The sequence below is a fragment of the Myotis nattereri genome (genome assembly GCF_964212035.1).
Source record: "Myotis nattereri genome assembly, chromosome: 14".
Classification (NCBI taxonomy): Eukaryota; Metazoa; Chordata; class Mammalia; order Chiroptera; family Vespertilionidae; genus Myotis; species Myotis nattereri.
The window spans coordinates 29,412,188-29,436,960 of NC_138089.1; the positions used below are offsets into that span (position 1 = coordinate 29,412,188).

The window sequence follows — 24,773 nt, forward strand, 5'->3', positions numbered from 1 at the left end:
TATGCATATATATTACATAACTACCATAATGTTTCTAAGCTTTTTTATTTAAAACAAGGTGATTTGTATAAATGTTTCAGGATGATTTTATGGAAAATTAGTTCAAAATTTTCCTATTTGTATAAGACAGTATAGATTCCAATTCATATGCATCAATACATTGATAATCTTATTTCTCTGAAGTTATTTACAAAGTTTATAGTTTTATTAAATCTTTATTGAGAACCTCATAAACCATTGCTAAGATCTATAGATAAAATCTAGGATGCAATAGAAATATTTCTCAGGTGTATGCAAATTTTCCCCTTTTTGTTTACTTTAACTTCTCAATTTGCTTTTTTAATTTTACCTAGAAATTCTTACTTAAAACTATTTTCTGCACTTTAAGAAGAGAGAGAAATAGCATATACTAACTATAGTTGTGATCCCGAAATAAATTTGGGCTTAAGATGGTTAGAGAAGAAAGGTTTTATGTATCTGTGTCTCTTTAGATCCTATGTAGACTTATTAGTCCATATTCTACATTCTTGCACAAGGGAAATTACTAGAGAAGAGAGTTAATTATTTGTAGTAGGAAAAAGATGATATAACTTGTGAAAATATACTGTATTTTTAAATATTTAGAATCTGTAGGAAAGATAATTTCAAATGTGAATATGATGGAATTAGCGTCACAGTTGTTAAAATGCTTTCTGGCCCTAGCTGGTTTGGCTAAGTGGTTAGAGCATTGGCCTATGGACTGAAGGGGCCCAAATTCAAATCTGGTCAAGGGCACAAGCCTGGGTTGCGGGCTCGATCCCCAGTAGGGGGTGTGCAGGAGGCAGCCAATCAATGATTCTCTCACATCATTGATGTTTCTATCTCTCTCTTTCCCTCTCCCTTCCTCTCTGAAATCAATAAAAACATATTAAAAAAATCCCTTCTGAAAATTATCATCTAAAATTTTTTGGGAAACTACAATGAAACAGTGAATGATTGATCTATACAGATTGTGCATTGAAGCCATTTTTATTTAGTGCTTCTCTGCTCATTGCTTTGAGCTTGCCTGTATGCATAGTGACCTCTGGGTGGTAGAGGATTCAGTCAGAAAATTGGGATTCTATTCCTTGGTTATAGGGGAGCCCATTGCTATTTCTGAGCCCATGGCATCATTCCATAGTAGGGGATTTGAAGGATGATAAGCATCGAGTTATTAGAAGAGAGAGATAGACTTGGTTTTATTTTATTTTATTTCAAAGTCATAGTAGTCTAATGAGAAGGACAAAGAAGGGGGAGGCATTATGGAGGCATATGAAGCTTACTTTTCTGAAATTTATCTATTTTATAGCAATATTTTTAAAGAATCTGGCTTATGTAAAAGAAATTGTAGGAAAAAAGAAGTGAGGAAGCCGAAACTGGTTTGGCTCAGTGGATAGAGCGTTGGCCTGCGGACTGAAAGGTCCCAGGTTCGATTCCGGTCAAGGGCATGTACCTGGGTTGCGGGCACATCCCCAGTAGGAGATGTGCAGGAGGCAGCTGATCGATGTTTCTCTTTCATCGATGTTTCTAACTCTCTATCTCTCTCCCTTCCTCTCTGTAAAAAATCAATAAAATATATATAAAAAAAAAAAAAAAGAAGTGAGGAAGATATGGAGTAATAGTGGAATTTTTTTTCTATTTAGAAAAAGAAACAGAACCCATTAAGAAATGGAGAATGTAAGGCAAATACATTAGCTTTGCTAAGTTCCCCTTATCCGCCCCCCCCACCCCCACCCCCCAACACTTGGGCAAAGAATATTATCTACCAGATGCTAAGGAATTCCCATTTGGTCTAACCAGCTCTTGTCCTATCTCTCCCAGCAAGTCCTATCTCTGTCAGCATCCCAGCTTCATCACCAAACACTGTCAAGAACTGACAAAAGTCTGAAAGTTTACTCTTCTTGGAAACAAACAAGTTAGCCTGTCACAGTTCCCTGGATACTGGCAGAAGACATGAGACTCCCCGGTCAGAGATTACAGACTTGATTACTCATGGCAAAGCAAACATCAGGATCTTCATATTTGCATTGGTTCCCCTTACCTCTCAACTCCTACTGAGAGCAGTCCAGATTAATGCTGTGCACACAGTGGGACTGCGGTACAGCAGAGGAATCTCAAGCTTAGGAAACCTGAGTCTTCTGTAATGACCTGCAAGTAAACCTGCCCAATGCTTGCTCCAGAGGAAATAGTTTTTATTATACTGGATGGTAAACAAAATGCCCTCTACTCTGGAGGGAGACACTCTCTATTTTATAACAAAGGCCTCAGGGCCTCTCCCTGTGAGACGAGCAGAAATGAGAGAGCCAGGTAGAACGGGCTCCCAACAATAAATTCATTATCTTGATTGTGGTGATAGTTTCATGAATGTATACGTATGTCAAAACTCATCGTTTTGTGTTTTTTTCATTTTAAGTATGCTTAGTTTATTGTATGTCAATTTCACCTCAATACAATGGGAGAGGGAAAAGCCTTGGTACTGAAATATGCTGTTGGGGCCAGTAGCCTTACTACCATCAGAGTGCTTTTCAGAAAAGCGGAATTTCAGGCTTCATTCCAGAGCTTCTGAATCAGAATCTGTGTTTTAATAAGATTCCTCAGTATTTAATTATTAAACTTTTTATTTTGTAATAATTTTAGACTTACAGAAAAGCTGTAAAAATAGTACACAGAATTCCCCCTTCACCCAGCTTCACCTAACTACATCCTATATCACCACAATAATATTACGAAAACCAGAAAATTTACATTTGTACAATAGTGTGAGGTAATCTATAGGCTTCATATGAATTTTGTTAGCTTTCCAACTAAGGCCCTTTTTCCGGTCCAGGAATCAATCAGGACCCCACATTGCACTTAATTTTCATGTCTCCTTAGCCTTCTCCAACCTGTGACAGTTCCTTAGTCTTTCTTTTAGGACCTTGACATTTTTAAAGAATACTGGCAGTTATTTTATAGAATGTCCCTCACTATGGGTTGGCCTGATATTTTCTTGTGATTAGGTGAAGGTTTTGATGTTTTTTAAATCCTCACCAGAATCATCCTTTAAGACAGATGATTCTCTCAAACAAAATGTTGAGCAAAAAAAATAACTTGCAGATGAATATTAAAGTTTGAACCCAAATATATGTAGTTAAAAACATGTAAAACTAAGCAATATATTGCTTGACATTACATACATATGTGTTACAATTATAAAGGAAATTATAACTTAGGGCATGGTTATTTTTTTGGGGGGTGGGGGGAGGCAGAGGGGCACATTGGAGAGGAACAGAGAGAGTTCCAGCCATGTTAATATTTTATTTCTTAAGCTGATACATGGGGGTTTATTTGTTATTCATTATTCCATATATCTCACATTTACTTTCTATTTTTAGGATAGATAGAATATTTTATCAGAAAAAGGGTCTTAGATTTGATATGAAGAAGAGGTTGCTTTTATTAAGGGTGACTGAAATTCTTTCACTGCCCTCACCAAGTCATTTCAGAAATGAGCTGAGGAGAAGGCGTGTCCCTTGCTGAGGAAATTCCAAGGCTTTGATTCTACTTTGCCCTACTCATGTGACTAAACTGCTCATAACAACAGGACTGTCTCTGAAAGACAAGCCTTGATTTAACACATTTTTATCTTAAGTGTTATTTCTTTTATCAGTCATTGGATGGATTAAGTGTGAAAACTGGAGACTTTTTTTTTATATATAAATATATTTCATTGATTTTCTACAGCCAGGAAGGGAGAGGGACAGAGAGTTAGAAACATTGACGAGAGAGAAATATCAATCAGCTGCCTCCTGCACACCCCCCACTGGGAACGTGCCTGCAACCAAGGCACATGTCCGTCCCCCCCCCCCCCCCCAGAACCGAACCTGGGACCCTCCAGTCCGCAGGCCGACACTCCATCCACTGGCCAGGGCTGGAGACTTTTTTTTTTTAAGTCATATATGCAAATGTCCAGATAACTACAGATAGTTTTGTTTGTATGATAAAAAGATGCCACTAACCATATAATTTCATTCATATGTGAGAGCTACAAATGAACAATGAAGACAGACAAAAACGCATGGACATCAACAACAGTACGGTGGTTAGCAGAGGGAAAGGAGGCTGGAGGGAAGGGAGCAAAGGGAAAGCGATTTGACTTTGGGTGGTAAACATATGCAATATGCAGAGGATGTATTATAGAATTGTGTACTCGAAACCCATGTAATTTTATTAACCAATGTGTCCCCAACAAATTTAATTTGAAAATTCAAGGTGTGCAATTAAAAAAAAAAAAAAAAAGGAGCTACACTAAGGACCTTGTTACTCAAAGTGTGGTGAAGCAGCATCAGCACCAGCTGGGAGCTTGTCAGAAATGCAGGCCCTACCCCCCAACCTCTGACCTACTGATTCAGAGTGTCAATTTTAATAAGAGCTCCAAGTGATTGCTGGCACACTAAAGTTTGAGAGGCCCAGGAGTCCTATAGCTTCACCTACAGAGAGCAGCACCACGCACCAGCAGAGGGGCAGCACGTGGAAATTCATCAGGTTTAACTGTAACAGATCTGCTTCTTCCATGGCCCACTCTTTGGTGGCCCACATATTTACAAGTAGAAACTTGATTTATTTACTAGAGGCCTGGTGCATGAAATTCGTGCAGGGGGAGTGGGGGAGGGGGGGGGTGCGTCCCTCAGCCGAGCCTGTGCCCTCTTACAATCTGGGACTCTGCATGCACCAGTGACCATACTTTTCATACAGGTGAAAGGCATCTTGCTGTTGTATGGGAAGCTACGTTGTTTTGCCCTGATTATAAAAAGTAGTACAAAACAAGATCCTTCTGAAGCAGTAGTACCATTTCCCCATCTTATGGGTGGAAAAACTGAAGCAGAGAGAAGTTAAGTAATTGACTTTGTCACACAGTTATAAGTGTCAGAATCAGGGCTGACCACAAATGTGCAAGCCAGAGTCCATGCATGTCATCACTGCATCATCCTGTTATTTTCATTGTTAGAGGAGCTTTGACAGGTTTTCATTTTTAAATCTAAGAGACTGTTCCCAATATATAGGGTAGGGTCCCTAGGCCTGGCTGGCAATCAGGGCTGATCTGTGGGACAGGGCAATTGGGCCCCCCCACCCCCACTGGGCACCCACCTTAGCTGGCAGCCTGGTGCCATCCGCTGGCTGGCTGGCCCCTTGATCTCCGCCTCCGGTTGCCTCCCTCTTTTGGGGGTGGGGGAGGTGGGAGGGGCAGGCGCTCTTGCGTTGAGCGTCTGCCCTCTGGTGGTCAGTGCACATCATAGCAACCGGTCTTTCTGCCAGTAGTTCTGCCATTCAGTTGATTTGCATATTAGGGTTTTATTATATAGGATGTCTCTCTCCTCTTTCCAACTATGCTAGGCTGTGGCACTCTCATCCATTCAATAACAACGTACAGAACTTCTCTTAAGCACTGAGGATAGTGAATAGGATGATATGGCTCCGGATCTCAAGGAGCTGACAGTTTAACAAGATACAGATACCAAACGAGTAGTTGCAAGTTTGACAAGTGTTAGAAAGACAAACAGGATTTCATGGGAAAAGAGCTGGAGATGGATAGTCAGAGTAAGCATTTCTGGAGAAAGTGTTATTTAAGCTTATGTGAAGGCACATGTAGGTGAGGTGTGGGTGACCCGGGAGATTGTTCCAAGCACAAAGAACACCACCCATGAACAGAGTTTTTTGGACATTTATGTTTGTATTTCCAGTGCCTTGCACTGTTCTTGGCGTACAATAAGTGTTTGCTGAATCAATAAGTGTTCTGTCATGTTTCAAACGTCTGCTCTCTGGTGTTGGAGATGGTGGAAGCTTTATTTTTCTATTCAAAGGAAATAATATCCCTTAAGGGGGAAATGAAAAGGAGGAGAGAAAGCTGACTGTTGTACAAATTGCTAAATTGGAACTGTGAGTGGGAATGAAAAATTGATTTACATGAATTTTCCTCCCTGAAGCAACTTGACAATTTATTCTGTTCTGGAGAATTTTCAGTTTTTAGCTTTCAAAACCAAGCTGTTTCTTATTCTAAATTTCTTGGCCTGCTGTGAAACTAGCATTTAGTGTCTTTTACAGCGTACTCTGATTAGGTCATGGAAATTCACAGCTAGATCAAACCGGAAAACAGCTAGATCAAACACAGCTAAATCAAAATGGAAAATTTGGAACATTCACTGCCCATTTTACTTTGTGCATAGCGTTGGAAGGTGTTATAAGACATTGACTTTTAAATCATTTTTAAAAGCAATATTATCCAATGATCACAATTGCTATCATTTATTGAACACTTACTATATGAATTACATAGCAAAATCCTTGTTAACTCTATAAGAGACTAAGTTGAGGAAAATGAAAATTGCCAAATATTAGCAATTTTATATTGTTCAACTTAATATTATCTTCAGACTATCACCTTAGAAACTTATAAATAGGTCAGAGAATCCCTGATAGCCGTAGCCTTACTGTAAAATTTAGTACTGAATTTTCAGTATAGCAAAGAGATTCTGAGAGAGTTATAGCTCCCTAATAACTCCCCCAACTCCCATTGCTCCAAGGGCTGTCTACTTCCATTATGGTTGTTTACACATTGGTCTGAGGTGGTTTACAATCCATTTCCCCTGCTAGATTGAATTCCTTGAGGGTAGAGGCTTTACCTGTCTTGCTCATTTTTTGTATCTTTGTGCCTAGTGTGTGTGAAAAGAATTTGTTACTTTGAACCTTAACAAAATGTCAGTGGAAACTAAATAAATCCTTTTTTTAAAAAAATAAATCCTGTTGATTTGTTACTGAACAATGCAAGGTAATCAGTCACTTCGTTGGGATTTTGCGTTTTAGAATCAGTCGGAGGAGTGCTGCCTTTGGCATTCTTGGACTCCTCGGAATTTATGTATGCCCAATGATGCAGGAATTGTCTCTCCACCCCACCCAACCCCAGAGAAAGGGCCAAAGGCGCTCTCTAACCTCCCTCACCGCCTTTTAATATTTACTTAAGTGGTACCTTTTCTGTGCCTTCTCTGAGCAGCCTATTTAACAGAAGTCATTCTACCTTCTCTGCTCATATATTTTTTTCCTATAGCTCGTATCAGCATGTAACGGAGTTATATTTTACTTATTTATTTTTTTTTTTTTTGCATATTGTCTTCTCCATTCCACTAGGATGTAAGCTCATACATGGTTTTTCACATAGGCACAGAATGAATGGACAAATGTTTTAATATTGAATTAAAGGGACAGGTATTTGGGGGTCTGTGTCACGATTTTATCTTCCGCTTCCACTTGATATAGTACTTGGCCTGGCTTGGATCTTACTTGCCTATTCAAGAACCCACATCCCCATGGTCTCTGACCCACTGTCTGAATAATTACGGGATGCCCTACACTTGCCCCCACACGTGGCCTCACAGTCACTCCTCCCGATTCCTCTGCTCACTGCTCCCCTAGGGCGATCCATCAAAGGCTGTTTACCCTCTTTCTAAACTTTCTGAAAGGATGGGGTTTTCCCGCTTCAGGGCCTTGCGGATGGGGGTGGATGGGAAAGTCAAGCCTGACGAAGGGCGTATCTATACATTTTAGGCCTCAGGCCTGCAGCCCGCCCGGGAGGCGGTTGGGGAGCAGATGGCGGGGTCATCGCAGGGGCTTCATTGGGAAACTCCGCTGAACAGCCAGGGGTTGGAGCTTCATATCCCTTCACCTCGCGGCCCCGCCCCTTCACCTCGCGGCCCCGCCCCTTCACCTCCAGCCCCCTCCTCTCTTTGGGAAGCCGGGGGGCGGGGTTTGTTTACTCCGTGCACGCACCGCCGCCCCGGCCAATCCGTGAGGAGAAGCGCCTTACGTTACTCACCCCGCGGGCCAATCGGCGCTCACCGTGCTGCTCCGCCGCCAAAGCTCGCGCGGGGGAAGCGGGGCAGTGGCCGGGCCGGTGCGGGCGGACCTAGCAGCCAGCGATTTCTCCCGCGGCGGCGGCGGCTGCTGCGTTCGCGGGGCGCGCTCTGACCCTTCCTCTCCGGGCAGGCTCGGGGGCGCGCGCTGTCGGCGTCCTGGGACCTCGAACTCCAGGGCCTTGACTGGACAGGCCGCGGAGCTCCCACCCCTGCCCCGAGTGTGAGTCCGCCGAGACCGGGCCGCCGCCAAGCGCCGGTGCCCCAGCCTCGGAAGAACAGCCAAGCGGGGTAAGGTGTGGGGCGAGGGCGCGGGCACCTATGCCGAGGACCTCTAGCCCCGGCCCGGCGTGCTCCTGGGCAGGCTTCCCTCCCTGCGCCTCGGGGGGGCCCCCTTGTCACCCCGAGTCCTAGCTGATAACCACGCATCCTTCCAGGCCTGGCCGGATAACCTGTGAGTGTCTGGAGGAGAACCCCCCCCACACACACCCCACACACTGCAAACGGGGGGGAGGCCACGTCCCTGAGTCACGCCTCGTGGAGGACAGGAAGGGCCGCTTTCTGCTTTCTCTCTTTCAGGGGAGAAGGATGGCTCCCAAGTCTCGTTTTCTGACTTTTCCTCCCCTCATGACCCACACGCCTCCCTCTGACTCTGCTGGGTGTTTTTCATTGTTCCAGAGGTTTGTGTTCTCAGGAGAACCTCATATCCCCCATAAAGGAACTTTTCTCTAAAGTCGAGGATCACTCTTTGGACCCAGACTCCTTTGGGAAATTCCAGAGAGCCATGGTCCCCGTCCACAGAAAACATGAAGGTTTTTGTAGGACCTTGCAGACAGTTGAGTTAATTGATGAGCGCTCAGACGCCGGTACCAGCTGTGTGGCCTTGCATTGCGTGGTCTCAGTTTCGCACCCGCGAAGTGGTAGCAACTGCCTCTGCGGGGCGTTGTGACGGGTAAAGGGGCTGGTCTGTGGATCGCTTTTGAAACAAAGCTCACAGCATAGGAAGCGCCATGCGTGCGGTTCAGAAACGTTCCCTGTCCGGTCTACCTTTTCCTGTTGAAACAGTTAACAGGCTCATCCCTTTCCATAGTCACTGCCGAAACTCCCTTTAAGCCAGTGGTTCTCAACCTTCCTAATGCCGCGACCCTTTAATACAGTTCCTCATATTGTGGTGACCCCCAGCCATAAAATTATTTTCGTTGCTACTTCATAATTGTAATGCTGCTACTGTTATGAATCGTAATGTAAATATCTGATATGCAGGATGTATTTAGGCGACCCCTGTGAAAGGGTCGTTCGACCCCCAAAGCGGTCTCGACCCACAGGTTGAGAACCGCTGCTTTAAGCCTTTGAATACTTTCCTCTTCCTCATTCTATCTCAGGGGGCTCAGACTCCCCGTCCCATTTATTTGTTCTCTTTTTATTAAGTCAGTAGCTCATTCTCTTCCTTACCTCTTTTCCCCCAAACCCTAGTTTGTTTTTGTTTGTTTGTTTGTTTGTTTTCTATTTGACTTCTACAGCCTAGTATTTTCTGGGCCACTTTTCTTTTCTCTTAATGGCTTGACATCATCTTCACTTGATAAATATAAGTTGAAGTTATTCAGCTGTTCTCTATTTAGTGTAATCATGACCTGTCTGTTCAAAATTAAATATAATATAGTCGATCTGGTAGTACAAGTTGCTTTTCCATTTCATTGGTTGGCATATAATTTAGCTAAACCTTGCTCATTATCCTATTACTATAATAAATTTTTCATAGCAGTGTCCATTTTCAAGTAGGACCAAGGAGAAAAATCAGATGCCTAGAGCCTGGATTCCCTCATACTTGTGTGCTGGCTCTTGATGCATGTTGTTTGCTAGGACATCTTGTGCCTGTATCTGGAGTCTAGTCTAAGGGCAGACGTGGTGTGTGTAGTGCTGTTCTGGCAGGAGAGTTGCAATTTCAGCAATGTGGCACTTAGGCTTGCTAATAAAGGCTCAAGACCTACTAAACTCGTAACTTTTTAGTTCTCTTTATTTCTAGTGGTCTAAGAGAGAAGGCGGATTTTTCAAGCATGTAACACTTTTATGACCATTTTGTGATTGTGTAACTTTCTCTCCAACTCTCATAAATGTGTAGCCCACTGGCACCTTCAAGTTTTTCCTTTGCTGCCAAAATTCTTCACAGTCTGAGCTTTGTCCTCTCAATACAATTTAACATTGAATGTAGAAAGCATTTATGGATGAAGATTATACATTAAAACACACTGGATTCAAAGGTTGCTTTTTATAATTAGGAATTAAAATGTGAACATACATTTGCTTTTTTTTTTTTTTTTAACATGGCTTTGTTTTCTTGCTGTTGATAATACATGAGTTACTTTTATTTACATAGCACTTCACCATTTAAAAACCCTTTAAAGAAAAATAAATAAAAACCCTTTTAGGCCCAGCTGGCATGGCTTAGTGGTTGAGCATCGACTGATGAACCAAGAGATCACGGTTTGATTCAAGCCAAGGCACATGCTTGGGTTGCAGGCTCGATCCCAGTAGGGGGCGTGCAGGAAGCAGCCAACCAATGATTCTCTTTCATTATTGATGTTTTTTTCTGAAATCAATACAAATATATTGTAAAAAATAAAATTAAAGGCCCTTTTAAGTATATGAAAGTTTATGGAACAAGATAAGAAGATGGACTAATGCAAAATTAAATTCATGGTAAAGGTAGTGAATTAGAACCTAAGTGTTCTGACTTTTAGTCCATTGTTTGTTGGTCTGTCAGTCTTAACAGTTAGCCAGGAACAAAGGATGGAAAGGGAGAGTTTAAGAAGAAGTTTTAAAGCAGGGGAAGGAAATTTCTAATTTGGGCATTAAATATTAGATATTGAGTTGTACATTAGCATCTTATTTTTTATCTTTAAACTTAGGCATATATCTTTTAAAGGTTGAATAATAAGCCATACTATCTATGAATTTACTCACAGTTTATATTGTCGCTAGGCAAACTTGACTTTTTTTGACTGTCATATTTAAACTTTTATTGCAATATGGATCTCAGAAGAAATTAGAAGGCTTAGAGTTGAGAGTTATTTTAGATCAGTGGTTCTCAACCTTGGCTGCACATTAGAATCACCTGGGAATCTTTTTAAAATCCTGATTTCTGGGGCTCATCCTCCGGAAATTCTGGTTTTTTTTGTTATGTGGAGGGGCCACAACATTAGTAACAAAGAAACAGAATTTCCAGAGGATGAGGCCCTGAAGTCAGGATTTTAAAAAGATCCCCAGGTGATTCTAATGTGCAGCCGAGGTTGAGAACCACTGTTTTAGATAATAGACTTTTTAAGTTATAATGAATTTTAAAGATTATTTATTTATTTATTGAGAGGGAAACTAAGTTTTATTTAGGTAGAGAAAAAGAAACCAGGATGCAGGTTCCTGGAGACAGGACAAGGGGGTAAGCTTGGGAGTGACTGCCACTGCTCCCCTGGTTTCAAGTCTCACAGCTCATGGCTGTGAGAGAAGTGAAACATGTCCAGGTGGGCAGGAGTGAACTCGTGAGTTAGTTGCTAAAGATTATTAAATATACTTGCCTCTTTATCCTTGACCTTTCCGTTTTAATCTGGGGTACGTGGCTCTAGAGGTGGTATGAGTAGATTTAAAAGTAGATTTTTGAACCCTTGGAAATTTTAAGCAAAATTATATGCATTTGCATATTTTTTTCTGGAGAGAAGATTCATAGTTTCATACTTTCTAAGGTGAAGGTTTTGGACAACTCTGACTTTTATAAAATTATTTCTTTTACTGAGCTAGAAATTATATCTTCACTGGTTCTAGTATTCTCTTCTGAATGTGGATTTTCAAATATTTGAAGACTAGACGCCTGGTGCATGAATTTGTGCATGGGTGGGGTCCCTCTGGGTGGTCTGCAGGGATCAGGATGAAACCCACAGTCCAACGCCGCCTGCAGCTCCTACCTGCTGCTCCTGCTCATCCTGGCCCCACTGCCGCAGCAGTGCTTGCCAGCCATGAGCCCTGCGTCTGGCGCCCTCCCGAGGGGAGTGGCCTGCGGGATCAGGCTGAAACTGGCTCTCCGACATCCCCTGAGGGGTCCCGGATTTCGAGAGGGCTCAGGCCAGGCTGACGGACCCCACGGGTGCACAATTGGGTCAGGGAGGGACCGCAAGAGGGCTCCAGGGCATGTCCGGCCCATCTTGCTCAGTCCTGATCAGCCAGACCCCAGCAGCAAGCTAACCTACCAGTTGCAGCATCTGCCCCCTGGTGGTCAGTGCACGTCATAGCGAGTGGTTGAGCAGCCTTAGCATATCATTAACATATTACGCTTTGATTGGTTGTTTGGTTCTGCCATTCAATCTATTTGCATATTACCCTTTTATTATATAGGACTAGAGGCCCAGTGCACAAAAATTTGTGCACTCGGAGGGGGGTAAGGGGGGTCCCTCAGCCCAGCCTGTGCCCTCGCTCAGTCTGGGACCCCTTGGGAGATAATGACCTGCTGGCTTAGGCCTGCTCCCGGGAGGCAGAGGGCAGGCCTAATCCTTAGGTGCAGCCCCTGGTCAGGCTCAGAGCAGGGCTGATTGGGGAGTTGGGGCGCCGCCCCCTGTCATGCACAGAGCAGGGTGGATCGGGAGGTTGCGATGCCACCCTCAGTCACACTCAGGGTAGGGTCAATTGGGGGGTTGGGGCACTGCCGCCTGTCACACTCAAGGCAGGGTCGATGGGGAGGTTGCGGCGCCACCCCCTGTCACGCACAGAGCAGGGCCAATCAGGGGGTTGGGGCGCTGCCCCCTGTCACGCACAGAGCAGGGCCCATCAGGGGGTTGGAGAGCTCCCCCCGTCACGCACAGAGCAGGACAGATCAGGGGGTTGGGGTGCCGCCCTCTATCACCCACAGAGCAGGGCTGATCAGGGGGTTGGGGCGCCGCCACTGTCACACTCAGGGCAGGGCCGATGGGGAGGTTATGGCTCTACCCTGTCACACACAGAGTAGGGCCTGTGGGGTGGGGGGGTTGGGGCGCCGCACCCTGTCACACACAGAGCCGCAGGGCGATCAGGGGGTTGGGGAGCTCCCCCCTGTCAGGCACAGAGCAGGGCCGATCAGGGGGTTGGGGCGCCTTCCCCTGTCACGAACAGAGCAGGGCGGATAGGGAGGTTGTGGCCCCGCCCCCTGTCACACACAGAGCCGCAGGGCGATCAGGGGGTTTGGGTGCTGCCCCCTGTCATGCTGATCCCGGTGCCGGGAGGCCTTGCAGCTCCACTGATCCCGGTGCCAGGAGGCATATTACCCTTTTACTATATAGAATAGAGGCCTGGTGCATGGGTGGGGCTGGCTGGTTTGCCCTGAAGGGTGTCCTGGATCAGGGTGGGGGTCCCCACTGGGGTGCCTGGCCAGCCTGGATGAGGGGATGATGGCTGTTTGCAGCTGGTCACACACCCTTCAGGGTGGGGTTCCTCACTGGGGTGCCTGGCCAGTTTGGGTGAGGGGCTGAGGGCTGTTTTCAGGATGGGGGTGACTGAAGCTCCCAACTGCTCCTTTTTATCTTTTTCTTTTTTTTATTCTGGGCCAGCTTTAGCTCTGAGGCTTGGCTCCAGCTCTGAGGCCTCAGCTGCTGAAGGTAGGTATCTAGTTTGTTTAGGTTCTATAATTGAAACTCTGTATCAACTCCAGCTCTGAGATCCCGGCTCGCTGAAAGCTGGTTTCTGGGGTTTTGTTTAGCTTCTATATATGTATTTTTTATTTTTTATTTTTTATTTTTTTATTTTTTTTAAAATATATTTTATTGATTTTTTACAGAGAGGCAGGGAGAGAGATAGTTAGAAACATCGATGAGAGAGAAACATCAATCAGCCGCCTCCTGCACATCTCCTACTGGGGATGTGCCCGCAACCCAGGTACATGCCCTTGACCTAGGACCTTTCAGTCCGCAGGCCGACGCTCTATCCACTGAGCCAAACTGGTTTCGGCTAGCTTCTATATTTGTTACAGTGTTCAAACTGTAGGCTCAGAGGCCGGCAAGGCAGACGGGGAACGTTGGAGTCCTCCGTCACTGAAGCAAGCAAGCCTCATGTTCAGTTTAAGCTGCCTGGCTGCCGGCCGCATCTTGGCTGGCAGTTAATTTGCATATTTCCCTGATTAGCCAGTGGGAAGGGTAGCTGTCGTACACTAATTACCATGTTTCTCTTTTATTAGATAGGATACTTATATTCCACTGGCTCTTATCATTTCTAGACATAAGCTTCTCAGTCTTTAACTTCTAATGATTTTTTTGTTTTGATTTGAGCCTCCTCACAATGGCTTATTTATGGATTTATTTCAGTTCATCCATTTTCTTCTTAAAAGTGTGGTTCCCAAAATTAGATATTAACCAATAGAGACCATAAGTTACCTCCCTGATTTGAAACAAAATTTTTTTGTTAATCCTCACCCAAGGATATTTTTCCATTGATTTTTAGGGAGAGTGGAAGAGAGAGGGAAAGACAGAGAGAAACATCAATGTGAGAGAAACATATTGATTGGTTGCCTCCTGCCAGGGCTTGAGGAGCCTGCCACCAAGGTACGTGCCCTTGCCTGGAATTGAATCCGGGACCCTTTGGTCCACAGGCCGACGCTCTATCCACTGAGCCAAACCGGCTAGGGCCTCCCTGATGTAAAGCATGCAGTTTAAGATTAAGAGTAGACTTGCTACTATGAATGAAAAAAGAAGTTATATGGAAAGTAACTTCACAGAATGATCTGATCATAAATTCCTGACTGGGCAGGTCATGGTAGATAGTAATGCCCCAGACCTATAACTTCTTTAGTGAAAGGTTTTAAGCCACCCCTGTCTTGGTGTTGTGCATATAGGTTAACACACCTTTGAAATACCAGAAGTAATTACCCTCGAAAGGGATACTAATCTTCCAGGAATCACATAATCTATCCCATAATCCTATCCCTGCCTTGCCTTCTCCCACCTCTATGTAATTTTCCTTACATTTCCTCCTTAATTTCAGATGCATAAAAGAAGCTGCCAAACTTATTCTACAAAGCATTTGAGATCTTGTTCTCTAGCGTATGTTGTCAGTTTGGCTCAAGTAAATTCTTAAAAAAATTCCCTACCGATTTGGATGTTCTTATGTCAGCACTTCTTTGGCAACCACATTGCACTGTTAATTCATAAAGTATGCCCTGGTTAAGACTAATTCTGGGACTAGCCTGCTGGGTTTAAATCCTGGCTCTAGCGTTTATGAGTTAGATGACCTTGAGTAAATTACGTAAACATTTTTGGGCCTCAGTTTTCTCATCTGTAAAATGAGTTTTTTATACATATTTTTAAATTGATTTCAGAGAGGAAGGGAGAGGGAGAGAGAGATAGAAACATCAATGATGAGAGAGAATCATTGATTGGCCGCCTCCTGCACTCCGCCTACTGGGGGTTGAGCCCACAACCCGGGCATGTGCCCTGTCCGGGAATCGAACCGAGACCTCCTGGCTCATAAGTTGATGCTCAACTACTGAGCCACACCAGCCAGGTGTGATTATGTGTTTTTTTAAGTTGAACAAATCAGTATTCAAAGATAATAGAGAGCATGACCTGTGCAGGCATTCTAAGGATGAATGAAAAGCTTTGTGAAAAATTCCATCATAAATGAAAAGCAATAGAATACCTGCTGATGTTAACATTCTGCCTACAGTTTTGTCATTAAGTTCATGCTCTTCAAGATATTGTACTATATCCCAGTTGCTATAAAAATAATTACTAAACATAGATATTGAAAGAAAATAATTTGTGGAAGATTAACCATAGTGGTCAGAAAAATTATTTTGAAAAGGTTTTCCAAGACTGTTTTTGATCTTGAAAAACTTACTTGAAAAGCTTTTAAGTCAGTAGTTTTTCAAATACAGATTTTCATAAGAGAATTATTTTGGTTGAAAAAGTGGTAGATAAGGGCAGCTAAAATTCTTATCTAATGAAATTCAATTACAATATGAATTCTTTGATTTTTATGTGAAAAATAAAAACAAGAGCCTAGTTGATCTCTCAAAATCTTTGTGTTGTTATAATAAAAACTTCAGACAGATATGTCAGACAACTAAGATCACTTATTAGGCTTACTTCAAAATTGTAAAAATGGAGAAGCAAAAGGCAAAGAGAATTATTTCAATAAAGGTACCAAAATGCTAATCATTATTCAGGGATTTTTGTCTTTTTTTTTTTTTTAAGTGAAATGTTTAGTGAAACATAGAGATACCTGGAATAGATGCAGCTGTTGATATTTCAACTATAAGAACCCATGGTTTCTGTCGAGATGTTCTGCTTCTTTCAAGTTTCAGCTTTTTAAAGCTGGAATTCAGGAAGACAACTCTGAGCAGGATTAGTGTGGAAACAAGTAATGCAAAAACATCATCAAAGAAAAACTCAATACTGAAATAGTTCAGTATTATTAGTGAGTTATTTTAAACCTAGAAAATGCTTTCCACTAGGGGGTATCAATATTTATTTAGGTGTTAGCAGATGTTGGATTCTTTTCTAATTAATATCAGAATGATTTTCGGTCTGTTGGTGGTAATAGCTTCTTCCAGGGACCTTGGCAAATTTGAGCAAAGACTTGCTAACTCAATTAGTAAACTAGTTAATTATAATGTAAAAGCAGCTAAATGTTTTAATTAATGAGCTCTCTCTAAAAGAACTAAAAAAAGTATTCCCTCTTCCCAAATCAGATTTTCTTTTATTGTCAGATTCAGTAGTGTTCTTGGGATGGTCTGGACTATCAGATGCTACCACTTTGAGAAAGGTCTGTTCCAAGTTATTCGTTTTCTAAGGTAAAGCTACACTCTGGGTAGAGTTCAAGACAATTGGATTTCCTCTCTGGACATAAGTGACATAAAAGAAGAATAAATTTCAAGAAACTGAAACAGTAATCTAAAGCATGTGAAACTAATGCTAAAGAAAAGACTTTCTAGAAAGGGGTCACCACACACAAAACCCTTCTTCGCCATAACAGAAAGGCATTCCAAGATGAGAGAGGTCATAGTAAATAAAGAAAATAAGAGGCCAAAACCAGTCGGTCTGTGGACTGAAAGGTCCCAGGTTCGATTCCAGTCAAGGGCATGTACCTGGGTTGCGGGCACATCCCCAGTGGGTGATGTGCAGGAGGCAGCTGATCGATGTTTCTAACTCTCTGTCTCTCTCCCTTCCTCTCTGTAAAAAATCAATAAAATATATTAAAAAAAAGAAAATAAGGGATTCTTTTATATAAGCAGCTCATTGATAGTGTAATCCTGTTTATAAGACTGATCTGTAACCCATGAAATATATATTAGAAAGGATTTATGGTTTCTCATTTTATAAATAAGGACACAAGTTGTTTTATATAAAGACAGCAATGGCAGAGCTGGAACTCAAACGTGAATCTGTATGACTTGAGTGCTAGCCACTCACTATTGCCTGGCTAACATATTGTCTTAGGCCTTCAACATTCATGCAAGAATCCAAAAATCTTTAGAGGTTCTTCTTAGTTGGTTCTTTCTAGTATAGTTTCTGTTTTATCTGGAGTGTTGTGAATTCATTCAAATATAAATGAGTGATTTGAAAATTAACCATTATTTTAGATTGATCATCCTTTCACTAGGGTCACTGTTTACCATAACTGAACAAATAGACCATTTCTGTGTAATGTATGTGATATCTTAAATTCAGTTGTATTTCAGTTCATTGGTTAAATCATGATTATGAGCTGCGTGAATCTATTATATACTGATTGGTTTACTGTGAATAGAAACACGTACATACTCAAGATGTTAACCTAACTTCTTTGTAACATAAGTATTTTACTTTTATTGTCAGGCTTATATTATGTGCTATAAGTCCTTTTGACTTATTCAAAAATTAAATATATGTAGGCTAAAACAAAATATAGTTATAATGAAATTGTGTCACATCTTAAAATTGTGATGAAAGAGAAAAAGGCTAGAAGTGTTCCCAAAAAGCGAGAAGAATCCTATCTAATAAAGTCAGAATATGCAAATTGACCATCCCACCATCACAAAGATGGCAGTGCCCATAGCCACAAGATGGCGGCGCCCAGTCCCCCAGCCCGGCTGGAGTCCCCCAGTCCTTTCAGCCCTCCAGGGGTGGCAGGCCCGTGGTTCAGCCTGACCCACCTTAGGGCTCTTTGCTCCTTGCTCCTGCCACAGGAGTCCCCCATTCCTTTCAGCCCAGCTGGGGGTGCGGCAGGCACCCGGTGCAGCTGGACCCACCCTCAGCTCTCCAGCCACCCAGGGCCGGCCCGAGGCACAGGCAAGCCTCGGATGGGGCTGCCTAGCTGATGCCCGAGGCACAGGCAAACCTCATATGGGGCTGCCCAGCTGCCCAGGGTCACCTGAGGCTTAGGTAACCAGGGCCAGCTGAGGTTTGCATTGCCAGCAGTGGCAGCAGCAGAGGTGTGATGGGGGCGTCGCCTTCCCCTTATCGCCTCCCGCCCTTGAGGACTCCCGAACTGTGAGACGGGGCAGGCCGGGCTGAGGGAACCCCGCCCCTCCAGTGCATGAATTTTCATGCACCGGGCCTCTAGTGAAAATATAAAAGCAAATAATAGTGCCATCTGTTGGTCACAGAGCAGAAGCACCATGTATTTCAGTCAAAGATGTTGTGGCTAATGATACTGTTATCACCAAGGGTGTGGGTATGTCTGGTAAGTTGAATATACAACAAGAAAATAAGTGTCTTCAAAAATAATAATTGTACAGATCTTGTTATTAAAGTAGAAAACATAGCACAAAGGATTTTTTTTTCTTCACCTTTAGCTCTAGGTATATATGGAAGCATTCTGACAAACTGCTCAACAGAGCTCAACTGGCTATCTACCTACTTATCTTAGTAGCAGAAGTCTCTGACTTATTTAATACTTCCCATTTGTGTAAAATTCACTCCAGTATTTCACCTTGGGAAAAAAACAATTTAACTGGAGTAGATGGCAGTCTACTGCATTTAATACAATAGAGAGCTATTATATTAATTTGACTTACTAATTTATGTAAAACTTTTTCTGATTTTTTTTATCATCTTAACTACCTCAAGGGTAGAGTAATTCTCAGCCCACCATCTAGTTGTTTATTAAGCCTCCTAATGAATAACTAGATATATTACAAAGCTGTTTTTCATGTTGCAACTAATAGCAACTTTGATGAATTTTGCATGGTTAATCTACATCTATCGTAAGTAACCAGGCTTTGCTAAACTTTTTATGTGCAATGTAAATATTGTAAGCTGTGACAATTTACATTTTCTTGTGTTTAATGTGTGTGAATTTTACTGTGTTTGATATTCCCATTAAGACACTCCCTAGCCCTAGCCAGTTTGGCTCAGTGGATAGAGCGTCGGCCTGTGGACTGAAGGGTCCCAGGTTCGATTCAGGTCAAGGGCATGTACCTTGGTTGCGGGGACATCCCCAGTGGGGGGTGTGCAGGAGGCAGCTGATCGATGTTTCTCTCTCATCGATGTTTCTGGCTTTCCATCTCTCTCCCTTCCTCCCTGTAAAAAATCAATAAAATGTATATTAAAAAAAAAAAAAAGACACTCCCTACTCTCAGTCTTAGTGCTTGGTTATCTTGCACAAACCCACATTTCCTCAAGAGGAGTATAGGAAATCAGGCGCTAAGGACGAGGAAATAAAGTAGGCCATTTGTGTTTTCTGGATTCTTCTGGGCTTAGGGTCCCAAATTTGCCTTTTCTGATTTCTTGTACTAACATTCAACTGTTACCAATTATTGTATTAATATTTGGCTGTTACCAATTTCAAAATTTTCTAGAATAAAAGCATTCCTCATATTTTTAGTCTCACTCTATAGAGGAAAAACCATGTTTAAAAATGATTTTTATGGATAGATGACAGATTTAAAAATTGCACTTAAAGCCCTGCTGGCATGGCTCAGTGATTGAGCTTCGACCTATGAACTAGGAGGTCACGGTTCAATTCCTGGTAAGGGCACATGCCTGAGTTGTGGGCTCAATCCCCAGTGCGGGGCATGCAGGAGGCAGCCAATCAATGATTCTTTCTCATTATTGATGTTTCTATCTTCCTCTTTGAAATAAATAAAAATATATATATTTTTAAATTGCACTTAAATTTTAATAACTAAATAGCATCTGTGTAACTAGCACCCTAGTGTCCCTTTCCAGTTATGAATCCCTCTTTCCCAAGGGAACTATTCTGACTTCTAACAGCATGAATTGGTAAAACCACCTTTCACAGTATCTACTTTCAGTTCTTTTGATGGTTATCACTCTTTTTTTTTTTTTTTTTAAATTTTATTGAGTTTTTACAGAGAGGAAAGGAGAGAGATAGAGAGTTAGAAACATCGATGAGAGAGAAACATCGACCAGCCGCCTCCTGCACACTCCCCACTGAGGATGTGCCCGCAACCCAGGTACATGCCCTTGACCGGAATCGAACCCGGGACCCTTCAGTCCGCAGGCCGACGCTCTATCCGCTGAGCCAAACCGGTTTCGGCGGTTATCACTCTTAATGATATAATTATTGCTTCACTTCTTTAAAAAAAACTTTATTTTGAACTAATTTTAGATTTATAGGAAATTTGTAAAAGTTGCAGAGTTTAATGATATTTCTCAGCCCATTTCCCCTAATGTTAGTTAACATTTTATATAACCACTAGAGGCCCAGTGCATGAAATTCATTCATGGGGGGTCCCCTCAGCCCAGCCTGCACCCTCTCCAATCTGGGACCCCTTGGGGGATGTCCAACTGCCAGTTTAGGCCCGATCCCCAGTATTCCTATTAAACCGGCAGTCGGACATACCTCTCACAGTCTGTGTGCTATGATATGACAGACAACCCCTGTGTGTACCTGGTTTCTACATTCTATCTGGTTTAGTGTCTTAAGAAAGTAAACCACTTGTCTCTCGCTAGGGTTCAGGAGAGACAGTTTCTTGGATACGTGGTAAGGCTTCTGGGTGAAAACTGTTCCTTACAAACATTCAACCAGTATTCCTATTTTCAGCCCAACTTTGACCCCTACCTTCAGATTCTTCAGCCTTTCTGTTGTGCTTGCTTCTTACTGGTTTCATACCCTCACCTGCCCTCACATCCATGGGGTTGGCTTGTTCTGTTTAACAAAGCCAACAAAGTGTTATATTTAATACTAGAGGCCCGGTGCATGAAAATTTGTGCACTCGGTGTGGTTGGGGGGGGGGGGTCCCTCAGCCTGGCCTACACCCTCTTGCAGTCCGAGAGCCCTCAGGGGATGTCCAACTGACAGCTTAGGTCCGCTTCCCACAGGAGCAGACTTAAGCCAAAGTCTGGCCTCCCTCTGCAGGAGGCAACCGGGCAGGCTGATCAGAGGACAGTGCTGGCAGCCTGGCAAGCAGCGCCTCCCCCCCCCCCCCGCCCGCAATCGCCCCTTCGCGGCCGCTGGTCACTGCTGTCCCCTGATTGCTCGCCCCTCCCTCTGCCTGCTGGCACATGCCTTGGCTGGCCTGCTCGCCGACCCCACCCCCCGCCAGTCAGTAGTTTTGCAGTTTGGTCGACTTGCATATTACACTTTTATTATATAAGATCTCTCATCAGCTGTTGTCTCCTTTCATGTTATATATGTTTTTTATGAGTTTATCCTTTTTTATCATCATTTTAGTGTAGTTTTAGGAGAGAATGGATATTTAACAAAGATAATCTTATCTTACATTTAATTATGTCATATTCACTTAAAAATAGTATTGTTATAAATATTTTTATAAATTCAGGATTTCTTCTATCTTCCCTTGCCACTAATATTTATTTCAGTTTTATGTCACGAGTGAAGAGTGGAAGGATAGGTAAATACAGGAGGGAATGGAGAAGGGCAACAAGAGACACAGAGAGGAAAAAAGGGGTTCCTTACTGACAAAGGATGACAGGCTTAGTTGTTGGTACCAATGAGGCTGTAATGAAGTAATATCGCCATCTTCTGGCTTTTTAAAAACTGTTTCTGTAATTTTATCTGGGAATGTGAGTTACAAATACTTTTTTCCAGTAGATTTTTCTTATGACTTGCATTGTGTTGTTTTCTTCTATATCTATATATACATTATACTCATATCAGTTTTTTTCTTTGATGACTTCTGGGTTTGGACTTATATTTAGAAAAGTTTTCCACACACACAGATTAAAAAGTCTGACTCCCATGTTTTTTTCTAGTAACCTAAAAAATTGCATTGAATTCTTTGGTCCATTTGGAATTTATTTTGAATGAGGGGTAAATTATGGTCTCAGTTAATTTTTTTTTCAGATGGTTACTAGTTCTCAGTACTACTTATTGAATAATCCACCTAAACCAATTATAACCCACTGATTTGAACTTTGATACATATTATGGATTTGGGTCTCTTCTTGGACTTGTTTTTCTATCCATCAAGCTATATGCCTTTTCATTTAACAAGTGTAATATTTTAATTACTATAACTTTATAACTTACTTTAATAATCGTAAGGGGCTAATCCGAACTCTGTTTCCAGAATTTGTATGGCTATTCTTGCTTATTTTTTCACATAAACTTTTTTTTTCTTTTTCATTCCCTACTTTATTTTCTATTAAAGAAAAATTTTTAAGATGTAAAGTACACATAAGTCAATGCTTAACCACTGAGCCATGCCAGCTGGGCCAGAAGTCTTTTTAAGATAATTTTAAAGTATACATAAAATAATTTATATTCTCCAACATTTATAAATAATATAAATTTCCACTAGTAAATGAATTCCACAGCAAAATTGGAACTGATCTTTTTATGGTATGGAACATGTATATAGATAGTAACATCTCATTTACTTAAACTTGATTGTAAATTTTGCTTATGTATGACCTTGGACAAGTTATTTAAACTCTCTGACTCAATTTTCCCTCCCGTATAATGGAGATAATATCTATAAGGTTATTTGAGGAATTACCATAGTAAATAGCTCTTATGATGATGCTGATTATAAAATTGTTTCATTTTCATTTGAATACAGGTTATGTACTTACATAAGTACGGTGGTATTCTAAATGAGAATTAGAAATTACACTATTTTTTTCACAATTCTTTTTTATTGTCTTCATTTTTCTCTTCTTGGACTTTTGGATAAATTGAATATTTTATGCTTGCATAGTTCATTGTATAGTACTTTGTCTGCAAATTTATATCAACACCCAAATGATATTTTAAAAACTCATGTATCCTTGTTGTGATAGATCAAGTAAGGATAAATCTCAACATTTGTATTTCTAATCTAAAGCTACGTTGATCTGGAAATGAGATTTTGCTAAAGAGCATATGTGCAGCAAATGATGTAATCCATGTTGTCATTGTGCATAAGTGAATGAATGGTTTAAAATTTGGCTTGTACTGTTTGATGAAATAACCTTTTGTTAGGTTTTTGGCAGGATCTTGAAGTGTGATTTTGTTCTAAATTTGGACAATCTCTTAGATTCTAATGTTGCTTCTTTGGACAGGGCAGAAATAAATTTTCTTTGTTAGACTTTTATTTTCAATAATTAAGAACAAATAATAAATGTTATAATCTATGACAGTGTTTGAAACAAAAGTATCCTTAGGTTTTATTGTGGAAGCATGTATAGGAACATGTCATTAATCCAGTTTTGCCTGGGAATGAGGGAAGGATTCTATTTCTGTGGATATACTTGGTGAAATATAATTCTGTGCCTAATTTTCTTTAGTATTAAACTAACAGTTGTCAATGTACTCATCTGTGCCTGGACCATTTATTCCCTTTCTACTGAGTTTAATTTGCTTCATTCCTGAAAATCAAGTAAATTTAATAAGAATTTATTATATATGTGTGTGTGTGTGTGTGTATGTGTGTATGTGTATATATATATATGTATGTGTGTGTATGTGTGTGTATATATATACACATATATATATACATATACACATATATATATATATATATGTATATAAAAGATTAAGTGACCTATCGTATGTCCATATGTCCAACCGACCAGCCGGTACATATGACGTGCACTGGTAATTTATTTTTTAAAAATATATTTTATTGATTTTTTTAAAGTATTTTATTGATTTTTTACAGAGAGGAAGGGAGAGGGATAGAGAGTTAGAAACATCGATGAGAGAGAAACATCAATCAGCTGCCTCCTGCACACCTCCCACTGGGTATGTACCCGCAACCAAGGTACATGCCCTTGACTGGAATCAAACCTGGGACCCTTGAGTCTGCAGGCTGATGCTCTATCCATTGAGCCAAACCGGTTAGGGCTGCACTGGCAATTTAAAAATAAATGTTGACTCACACATGCACAATACATATAAAGCTCTCGCTGGTGCCAATTGTATGCATGTACTAGTATTTCGATCTGTCATTGTCAGTTGTGAATGTGGTTGTTTTTATTGACATTTCTATTATAGAGAAAGGGCGAATAGTGATATTAAAATATTTCTCCTAATTAATTTCCTTTCAATGTGCACGGATCCGGGCACTGGGCCACTAGTGTTAAATAAAATCAGTGAGATGAAGGAAGGCCTAAGGTCTTAAGTGACTGACTAGTGTATGGGTTTTGTGAAAGCTAATTTAGGAGCTGGGGATATTCTTTTTGCTTATTTCTGAGCTTTGAGTGTTGTTGCAATGGGTGAAGGTTGTTTTTTAGGTAAATGGTGAATATAAACTTACCTGATAATAGTTGAGAAATTAATGAGTATTTCAGTTACTAAAGAATTATAGAATACTAGAGGCCTGGTGTATGAAAATTCATGCACTGGAGGGCGGTAGTCCCTCAGCTCGGCCTGCCCCCTCTCACAGTCCAGGAGCCCTCAAGGGTGGGAGGTGACCCGGCAATCAGGGGAAGGCGACGCCCCCATCACACCTCTGCTGCTGCCACTGCCGGCAGC

At 41.7% G+C, this 24,773-nt stretch overlaps 1 protein-coding gene across 10 annotated transcripts in view; it reads left to right on the forward strand.

Moving 5' to 3' along the window:
* Positions 1-7,792: 7,792 nt before the first annotated feature.
* The window catches only part of TFDP2 (transcription factor Dp-2), a 120,317-nt gene continuing 103,336 nt past the window's right edge, over positions 7,793-24,773 (forward strand). For 3 of the 10 annotated variants that reach the window (XM_081106117.1, XM_081106116.1, XM_081106111.1), the window contains exon 1: positions 7,927-8,192. The gene's annotated coding sequence lies outside the window, so the exon portion shown is untranslated. Of the gene's footprint in view, positions 8,193-24,773 lie in introns of all 10 variants that reach the window. The other 7 variants (XM_081106106.1, XM_081106114.1, XM_081106109.1 and 4 more) reach the window with 6 other exon arrangements.